We start from the raw sequence: 10,376 nt of genomic DNA, 5'->3' as shown, positions 1-10,376 counted from the left end.
AAAATCAAGACCGTATGTTAACGACTACAGTAAGAAGGTCGTGATAAACAGCCTTCCAGATGGGCACTTCACCTTATTTGGAATCACTATTACCTTCTTACGCTGACTAGTACGTAGATATATATGACGAGCCTTTATTCTTTTCTCTTCCTTCATCATCATCATCATCATCATCATCATCATCATCATCATCAGCCTGATTATACCCACTGCAGGGCGAAGGCCTCTCCCATATTTCTCCACTTAACTTCTCTTCCTTATCAGCAACTATTTGCTCCTAATACAACGCACGAAGTGAGACATGAATAAATGTGCAAGTAAAATTATATGAACATAGCTCAAGCATATAGCTAGGCAGAAGTGGACACGTAAGTTTACGAGCGGCTACAACAAGTTTGTGTCAGTGAAAACGCTTCTTGAACATATTGTTAGCTGTTCGCTCTGTAGATTAGGGATCTGAAGCTCCAAGCGCCTGGCGGGAGTTCTGAGCTAAAGCTCAAACTATTACAGGCAGTGAAAAGGTGCCGTGATTATTAATTGACTCAAATCAAAGGCAAATGTTTCGGATTGTTAACTTACAGCAGGTGGGTTCAACCACGATGTAAGGTGTATAGATAATGTCATTGGCATCACACATAAACAACATGTACAAAACAGGCATTCCGAGGTCATGTGACTCCAGTCCGCTGCACTGGATTTTTTTTTTTCTTTCTTCCTCACTGAACTGAACACGTCTGTCAAGGATATTTTTGAGATAGAACCTTTAGAAACACAATTACGTACTTATAATTCTCTACGGTTGCCCAGGCTAGTTGTACGGACTGCTATCGCTTGTGGATACACTTCGCACCTCCACCAAGGGATGTTACGGGGATGGATGGATGGAAACAACTTTATTTAATAATAAAAAAAAAAGTCTTCCAGGGTGGTCCCCTACTAGTCCAGGAGTCCACGGGCTTTTGCTTCACATAGAGCCCGAAAGATCTACAAGCGATAGCAATCCGTACCGTTGATGGCAGCTCAGATCTGTCCACCCTCAGCGTCGTCGTTTTTAGGCAGTCGTCGCACTTCGTCACACTTCGCTGGAGCAAGACCAGCGAATACCGCTACGTAACAATATTTTCTTGCCCAAGACCGATGTTGACAATGATCAATATTTGCTTCAGTCAGACTACATATCAGCAAGATGAGGGGATTACTTTCCGAGGAAAAGAAACGCAAATAATGAGCAAATTTTCTACAGGCGTCAATTTCCTAAAAACCAAGAGGCAATAAGCTGCCCTCAGATGTACCCATATCGTCTTTATGTTACAACCCCTCCCCAACACGCCGTAGTATGAAACAAAAAGGGCTAAATAGTTAAACTGATTAATTATTTAATTAATATTTTTCAAATATTCAGCAGAACACTTGTAAGAATGTATACATTTACTGTACTGCTTTTAGCGCATCCTACCATTCACCGCCTGGGAGCTGCATTAGCTGCACTGCGACAATGAAGAAGATCGCACCACAACTGGGAGGCGCGCACGAAAGTCGCCTTGGCTTAAAATTGGTGTGTGCCCATCGGCGGAAAAATTAACGGCATGGCGCTTCCAGTTTTAGCAGTCAACGCCAGTTCCAGACGGAGTAGGTCCGAGAAGCAGTCTCCAGACTTCTGGGATCCCCTCGCGTACCAACACGAACAAGTGAGCGCGGATTGCGTGCGGAGGGTCAAGATCGACGTCAGGGAGATTGAGGACTACAGACCTCTGGGACTGTTCGTCACACCAGAGGAAAACGACTTGACCAATGTGCACGCCCTCGTCGTTGGGCCCGTCGGCACACCTTACGAAGGCGGCTTCTTCCACTTATTTATCAAGTGTCCGGCAGACTACCCGAAAAGCCCCCCACGTGCTCGACTCATGACTACGGACGCAGGGCGGGTGCGGTTCGGCCCGAATCTCTACGAGAACGGCAAGGTGTGCCTGGGCCTCCTAGGAACCTGGGATGGGCCACAGTGGAGCGATTCCCAATGCATCGGAAGCCTTCTGTGGGCTTTCAAGTCTCTGTTTACAAAGGACCCTATAGCGGAAGGGTCCGCGTTCGGAGTGATCCCGGCCGCTGGAACCTGGCTGAGCAGCAAGATCTGCTACAATGACGTCCTCCAGCACGAGACCATCCGAGTGGCTGTGTGCGACGCGGTGGATGCTTGTCTGCAGGGAACTGCGTTGTGTCCGCAACCTTTGAGGCAGGAAATCCTGAACATTTTCCCTCAGTTTTACGAGCAGTACGAAAGAGTGGTCAAGCAGCGTCTCCATCTAACGGGTTCAAGTATGAACGATGATTCCGATGGCGGTATTGCCACGTACCAGTATAAGACGCTCTTCCAACGACTAATGCATTTGCGCGAGAAGGTCAAGGCAACGAAAGAAGCTGCTGCCGCCAAAGAACACAAGTGACCGGCCACTATCAGTGTCTCCGAGATTCGTAGGCATGCCTTTTGACGCCATAACAAGCGCTATAGTTGCGCAAGTTAGCTAGGGACAAGATTAAATATAACGGCCATTCTCACAATAAATTGAACAGCGGCAGGAAGGGCAGCGAGCAACTGTTGCAGCACCTTCCGTCCAAATACACAGGACGCGTACATGTTTTGCTGCGCAAACCCATGGTTTGTAAGTCTCGAAGACACTGTTTTGTGCGGATGTTTGTCACAATTTTGTTTAAGCGCTGCTATAGCTATGCACGCCAGCTGGCATCACCATTTGTCTTCCTTCATAGCGTGCTTTACCCTGTTACCTATGATTGGCCTTGTGCCATGTCAGTGGTCGCTTTGGCGTATTTGTACGCAAAAAAATTATACATACGAATTGTTTTCGAATACAATGGGCCTACCGGCAATTTCAGGCGCGATCGTCGGAACTGACCGAGACCTTTCCAGCACCTGGTGGCGTTTAGAACAACCACATAATGTCTGTTGTGCAGGCCATTGTTGGGAGACCGGAATTCGAGGTACGTACGTACCACGCATATGTAATGAACACACGATGTTTCTCCTAAACATGTCAACTTTTTTTTTTATAAGTTTGGGGCTCCGGCTGCGAATACTCGTGCGCTTACATGCTCTTTGCTACTCATGAATTTTTTTCCTCTATTACCCTACAGGTAGTCATTAGTAAGCAGTCGTAATTAGGCTACCACTGGGTGCGCAAGACCACAGGACATAGATATTAAGGCCCCGTTCTAACCAAGCCGTGAGAACGTATTTGCATGTCTTATGGGCAGCGTGTCGGAATCGGAATCCAAATGTCCCAAAAAGGTTCGATTTCCATCCCATCCTCCCATCTCTAAGCAGCTGCCCGAGTTGGAAGCTCCTGTCAACGCCACTATGTCATGTGGCCTCGTGACGTCACCCAACCGGTCGACCAATCAGTGCCTGGCCATGTCGCCTGAAAGCCGCCACCTGCCAGAGGCATATGCTTGTGATCTTCCACTCGCAACGCTGTCGCCAGATTTTCCGCAGAACGGGCCTTTAAAGCTCTTGCGCTAAAATAGTAATTTTGAATAAGGTTAGCGCATTCTTCGCCATAGCGCTGTCAGCGGTGGAGTGTATCATAATACAGCTAAGGCGTGTTAACTAGCAGGTTGTTTAACTATACTGAATAGTTAAGTTTTAGTTATTACTGTACTAGATGGTATCTTGTTAAGATGCTTTTAGCCTGCCGTAACTAATAGCTATATCACAAGCTGCCTCACATATATAAAGCGGAAGTTACGGGATCTCCTGCCTCACATATACGTGATCATACGGGAACTTAGGGGATCTCCCTACTCCTCCGAGCATGCTTCGACATGATTTTCCGGGGACAACCCCGCCGGGGTGGCGCAGTGGTTACGGCGCTCGACAACTGTTCCCAAGGATGCGGGATCGAATCCCGGCCTCGGCGGCCGCTTTTCGATGGAGGCGAAAAGCAAGGCGCCCGCGTGCTGTTCGATGTCGGTGCACGTTAAAGAACCCCTGGTGGCCGAAATTTCCGGAGTCCTCCAACTACGGCGTCTCTCATAGCCCGAGTCGGGACGTTAAACTCCACAAACCAAACCAAACGATTCTCCGGAGACCGGCAAGCACGCGTCCTTGACGATGGGCCGCAGCGCAACCAGCCGAGAGTATAAAAAAGCAGACCGCAGCAGGCCCACGGCACTGCGCTCTGGGAAGGTTCAGTGTTTCGGGCCTCTCTCGCGGCCGCTCGCTCTGGAAAAGCGTCTTTTGTTGTTCACCGAGCCCGAGATCAACTCATCTTTTCAGCCTCATCTTGTACGCGCCGCCGCTACCGAACCACTCTGTGACTACGCTGCCTCATCGAACAAGAAAGCCGTGAGAATTCCTTTTCGCCACAGACTGTCGGTTAATTGAATATTGTTTAAACCTTGATCTGGCTTAGTATGTTACGCTGTGCTTTTTTCTGTGTAGCTCGTGCCCCTACTTATTATATCTGGAATATACTTGCTTTGTTATCTTTATAGTCTTCTTGTATCGCAGCATTTTGTTCATTGTCGGGTTTTTCCTCTTATCATTTACTGAGTCGTATTTTATCACTATCGTGCCGTGGCGGTTTTTTTTTTTTTGTTCTATTATTATGCAGTGTAATTTCAACTACTAGCTATATATATTCAATTGTTGTAAAAAAAAAAGTCTCTTTCTTGGACTTATTTCTCAATCACACCGACACACGTACTTCACGGGTTGATCGGCCTAACTTTTAACTGTGTCCTCAAACCTCATAGAGGTACTGCGGGCAACCGTAAAGGGAATCCCGCGCCTCTGTTGACCATAAAGGCGGAAGTTTGTGACACACTGTAATGTGACTGCGTGGACACGGGCAATGAAACTCCACTCAGTTGTACACGAAAATGGGCCGCCTGTGCAAATTTTATTTCTTTGTCTTCTTGGCAGGCTTCTTTTTGCTGTTGGCCGTGGTCTTCTTCACAGATGTCGAGGCTGTGGTTTTCGCCTTCACTTGGCTGGTAGCCGTGAATCGGTACACTTGTTCAATTTTCTTTCGGACGGTCTGCAAGAGTCGAGAGGTCCAACGTGTCAGTGCGGTAAAACCAATGTCCATGCAACCGATACAATAAGGAATACGATAAGCGACAGATTTGAACAAAAGCTCAGTGAACAGTCAGAGCTGCTACGAAGGGACACAAAGAGCAACTCGACCAGGCTTTCGTTCTTAGTAAGATACGACAAAGGATCATTTCAAGATTTGCTTAGATATCTATTCGGCAGTAAAGTGCGCTGTAGCGAGGTTCAAGAAGCACACTACGCTTGGCCCCTGAGGGAGCGAGTCGCGATTTCGTCCTGTTTTGTATAGTATGCAAGGAGATGATAAAAGTTGACCGCGAAATATGCTCTGGCATGACAGCGTCCTCGTTCCTAGTGGGAGAATTCCTGCCGCATGCATACTGTCTTTGCCAAAAGTAACCAGACTGCATAGTTTGCTTTGTGTTTGTGTTCTAAAGCCAACATGGATTCCAAGAGGATCACAACTTGTTAGGAAGTGAGGACAGGAGGTTGCCTTTACTTTGCACAGATTTACAGCTCCATACTGAGTGGTACGAATACTCTGCTACTCGACGGAGATGCAGAATATTCGTACCACTCAGTATGGAGCTGTAAATCTGTGCAAAGTAAAGGCAAGCTCTTGTCCTACCCGACTGAGAAGTGTACTGTGCGATGTCAGTGCACGTTAAAGAACCCCAGGTGGTCGAAATTTCCGGAGTCCTCCACTACGGCGTCTCTCATAGCCTGAGTCGCTTTGGGACGTTAAACCCCACAAATCAACCAACCGACTGAGATGCAGCCTGGTTACTTTTCGTAAAGACGGTACGCTGTATTTTATCTTCAAGTAGATCAACCAACCGACTGAGATGCAGCCTGGTTACTTTTGGTAAAGACGGTACGCTGTATTTTATCTTCAAGTAGAAAATTCTGAAGGCACACTGTCAAGAGAATGCAGTTTTGGGGGGCAGCGCCGAGAGTTGAGTCTTCGAAAAAAAAAAAACTTCTTGCTGGCAACTACACATTTTTTCGAAATTCTGCGACCGCTACATGCTCCAATGAAGCTTGAACCAAATCACCGAGCGCGCTGATCTTGAATAAATTTGCTCAATACTTCTTCCGTTTGCTGGAACCTATGCTTTGGCTTGGAAGAACGCAGTGTTCTTATCTGGATACAAATTTCACTGTTGCAGCTTTTAAAGCCATTCCAGGTCAGCGGCAGTGCATGGTCTCGAACGTAACGGGGGATTTGTCGAAGCGTAAAAAAAATATATAATAACAATATAAATTACCGCGGTTTAGCTCGGCTAAGCCCGGTTACACAAGGAAAAGCTTTGTTATGCTTGGTTTTGCTAAGCCAAGCTAGACTCATATAGTCCTGAACCTAGCTCTCAGAGTGGAAGCTCGATTAAGCCTGGTCAGACACGGTTTGCTGTTGTTTAACTCCTCCGTGGATGTCTGCGAACGTCAAGAAAACGCAGCTGAAGTGGTTCCAGCTCGCGACTCCTCCATGGCTAGGGAGCCTACAAGTTCCGTCTATCACACTTGTTTCTGTGGACACCTGAACCATGCCGTAAGAGAAGAGAGGAAGGAGGGAGTGAAAGTGGATAGCGAGTAAGAGGAGCTGTAGTGAAGGGCTACGGAGTAATTCCGAGCCCCTGGGGATCTTTACCGGTCATGTAGGCTCCTTATCCATGGCTGTCTGCCAACACCACCTATTTGTGTCTGCGAGGACACCACAGTCCGGTTCTAGACGACACGATGGTGTCGAGGACATTTTGAAGTGGGAGGTCACAGGAGGCGAGCCAGATGGGTGGCGGTGGAGAGAAAGGATAGGCCGGGGACTGGAAGGGTGAGTGGCATTGTGTCAGGCGATGTTGTATATTTGTGGTGATATGTACCTGTACGAATGAAGTTTTCCAGGTACGTGAAGAAGAAGGAGCAATTGTGCGAAGTAGAAGAATAAACGAAGCAGCAGAAAATAGGAAGCAAGCGCCGCCGGCTCCGCGCGCACGCGTGCGAAGGAGGCGCGGGCGCCGCCCGCTCCTCGCGCCGAGGTCAAGGTGGTAATCACACACGTTGATGGAAACCAAATGCAAAGACTCCCGTGGTATAAATTTATCCTACAGCCCTGGCATCTCTCATCACGCATGCTGTTTAGAGAAGTCATCTTCGCATGCACATACTATATCAATGTACAACAGTATCTTGAAGTGAAGCAATTAACACTTTGCTGCCGAGTATGAATCTGCAAAATCATCCGATAAACATAGGCCTGTGCACGCGTTTTTCGCGCCCCTTCCCCTCCCCTTCCCTCCCCTATATATATATATATATATATATATATATATATATATATATATATATATATATATATATATATATATATATATGTGAAGGAAAGAAGCCAACAGTCGGCGAGGCCAAGGAAAACGTTGGGGATGGTACTTTATGTATTTTTTTTTATGTTTACTTGGATAATCACAGAAATTAGTAATGTAATAATATATATATATATATATATATATATATATATATATATATATATATATATATATATATATATATATATATATATATATATATATATATATATATATAGGGGTTCCAGGGTTAATGCCTATTACATTTGCACGTAACGCGCTAAAATCATTAATTGTTATTACACTTGCATGAAAATTTTAATACATATACTACATTTTCAGCAATCAAATTATTTTCTTCAGTAATCGATTAATGCTAATCAGCTACTTTACGTGCAGTACTAAAAACAACAACAAAAAAGAAAATTGTAACACTGGAATGTTTCGAGAACCTGCTAGCGCTACCACGAATTACTTTATGTGCAGGGAGACAGTGGCCGGGCTGAGAAAAAAGCCATGTCTGGACGTGGAAGCCTAAAATGCCAGCACTTGGCCACATCCTCGTGTTTTGCGGCTCGCATTATTCACGGTGGCGCAACAGATCGTCACGTCCAATGAGCTTGAGCTTTGTCAACTTAGAACGCGAACAACGAAGTGCGGGGTGTGTCAAAGTTGGAAATTGTGCGCAAGCTCCCCGTACATCACAATTTAGGCCTTCCGTTTAACGCGTACAGTGAGAAAGTCTTTAGCGGCACTCATGTTCAAAAGAAACTCTGAAAAAAAAAAAAAAAAAAAAGATAAACATATAAAAAAAAACAATTGTCGGTGATAATTATCATTGCATGAAGAGCAGCTGGCAAGAAATCAAGACAGCTGCACCAACTCATTCTATCCCCTGCCCTGTGCTAAGTAGGAAGAAAAATAACGTAATAGTAATCGGTCAGTCTTTGTAAATATTGAGATACTTTCCGTGGCTGTAATTAGCCAATGAAATCAGTTACACTTCAAATGAAGTAATCGTGACTGTAATCGGTTATTTATTCCTTGCAGCGTGTACAAAAATAGTACAGGACATCGTGGCACCAACTTAAATTGTGCGCAAAAAGTGAGAATTACAGATGATCAGCCCGAGTACGGGCGTCTAAAGTTACGAAAGAAAAAAAAAAAAGCGACGCACTACAGCGATGGCCAAACCTCTCTGCCCCACGTTTTGCAAGCGGACGCTCATGCATACGTAGCGAGGTTGGAAGCGTAACAGCCGGTTGACTAAAGCTATAGTTTCGGATTACCCATTCACTGTATCAGCAGCGCCGGCCTTGAGACTGGCGCGACGAAAGCTGCTGAAAGCTTACGCGGAGAGGCAGCCTCAAGGTTATTACACCTTTTCAGGCGTAGCAGACTGCTCCCTCCTTATCTCCTACGTCCTTCATTACGCGGAATCGTGGTGGAGACTGGCGGCCGATAACGTTGCTAATCTGCGATTACAAGATGTTTCCAAAATTATTTGTTCCACGTCTTGGAAAACTGCTCCCTTCTCTTACCTCCTGTCACCAGGTTTGCTTTGTATCTGGTAGCGAGCTCCATAGTCTTATGCAACTCGTGATAACTCGTGATACAATTCGATGCCGCGCTCAGTGATACTCTTTAGGCGAAAAAAAAAAAAAAATGACAGTGATAAATACTTGTGTAAAGCTTTAAAGGCGGCCTGTGCTGTATGACAGGGCCCACAGATTAGGGTGAATATTAGAATTACTCAACTGTTCATTAAAGCTCGTATATTTCTCCACGTATACACACGCCACTACATATTACAACACGCGGAACGTACGTTAAATTAATCGTCTCCTCGGGGGTTGTGGGAGCGCGGACGTTATACTGGCAAAACTTTGACGACACGGACATTTGCAGTTACTGCGTGCAAGGCAGAAACGCAATACGGGCATATTTCTATGTGCTGTAATATCCTATAGCTCCCCGCACGTTCAACCGCAGATATTCAAGGAAATGCGTTTCATAAAGCAGAATCAAGTTAACGGATGTTCAAGGATCGGCAAAGGCGAGCTAGACAGAAGTTAAAACAGAGAAGAAAATCGACACTGGGGATTACAAGTTGACGCGTTAGGAAATAGCAAGTGAGATGTAAAAATTTTAGGTAATGCGAGCTACTAAATTACCTGCCAATATACGGAAATATACCGCATGAAATTGGGAATTAAAAATGATACTCACCACGTTTAGTACTTGCCTCTGTACCATCACTGCCTTGGCTGTCTGCACTGAAATAGCATAAAATATTTTTTCTCACCGCTGTCGAGCGGAGATATGCACGCGGAGCTCATGCGCGTTAACATCTTACCTCTTGACATGCTCTGCGCTTTGGCCAGAGCCTTTGGTCGCACTGCATTTTGAGGAACCAGCATTTTCACTCCGATTGCTGGCCTTGCCTTTGGCGGTGCCATTCCGAAACAATGTATGTATGTACTTGGCAAGCTGCGCCTCCCTCGCAGGATTGACGTGACGCGGTAGCGCGCATATGCGATGCTCATACAGACACGATGTCGATCGCAGTTGGCACGACTTCCGTCACAGAGGTTCCCGGTTATTCTGTAAACAAATCCCACCTTAAAGCGCCTAACTGTAACAGATAATTTTTTTAAGTACTAAAAAAAGTAAACCATTTACTTTATTACAAGTTGGTAAATGTTTCGTGTTGGAGCCAACAAGAGAGTAGATTTATCAGGTTTCCCTCCTTCAAGTCGTTAACGTTATCATTCGCTCTCTTATCTGTGGGACAACGCTGTTTTCATGCAGAAAATAAATGGGAAAATAGCGTAGGCAAAACTTCAAGGTCGTGTGTTCATTTCTTCTGTCACGTGGCCTGTAAGCAGGCACGCGTGATTTGAATTCTAGTGGAATAGCCGTGAGCAACCGTGTGTCACTGACACGAAGCGCTGCATAATAAAACACGGGCT

The 10,376-nt window shown here is 45.7% G+C and overlaps 1 long non-coding RNA gene and 1 pseudogene across 1 annotated transcript; one reads left to right on the top strand and one right to left on the bottom strand.

Moving 5' to 3' along the window:
* Window positions 1-1,586: 1,586 nt before the first annotated feature.
* Window positions 1,587-2,499, top strand: LOC146197199 (ubiquitin-conjugating enzyme E2 Z pseudogene; annotated as a pseudogene).
* Window positions 2,500-4,894: 2,395 nt separating this feature from the next.
* On the bottom strand, window positions 4,895-9,920 carry LOC146197198 (uncharacterized). Its single transcript, XR_014706178.1, has 3 exons — window positions 9,761-9,920; window positions 9,634-9,680; window positions 4,895-5,051 (listed from the first exon to the last, which is right to left on the bottom strand). It is a non-coding gene; the product is annotated as an uncharacterized LOC146197198 (long non-coding RNA).
* Window positions 9,921-10,376: the final 456 nt, after the last annotated feature.

This window comes from Amblyomma maculatum, chromosome 3 (genome assembly GCF_055883805.1).
Source record: "Amblyomma maculatum isolate TAMU_Amacu chromosome 3, ASM5588380v1, whole genome shotgun sequence".
Lineage (NCBI taxonomy): Eukaryota > Metazoa > Arthropoda > Arachnida > Ixodida > Ixodidae > Amblyomma > Amblyomma maculatum.
This window is presented reverse-complemented; position numbering and strand designations above follow the sequence as displayed.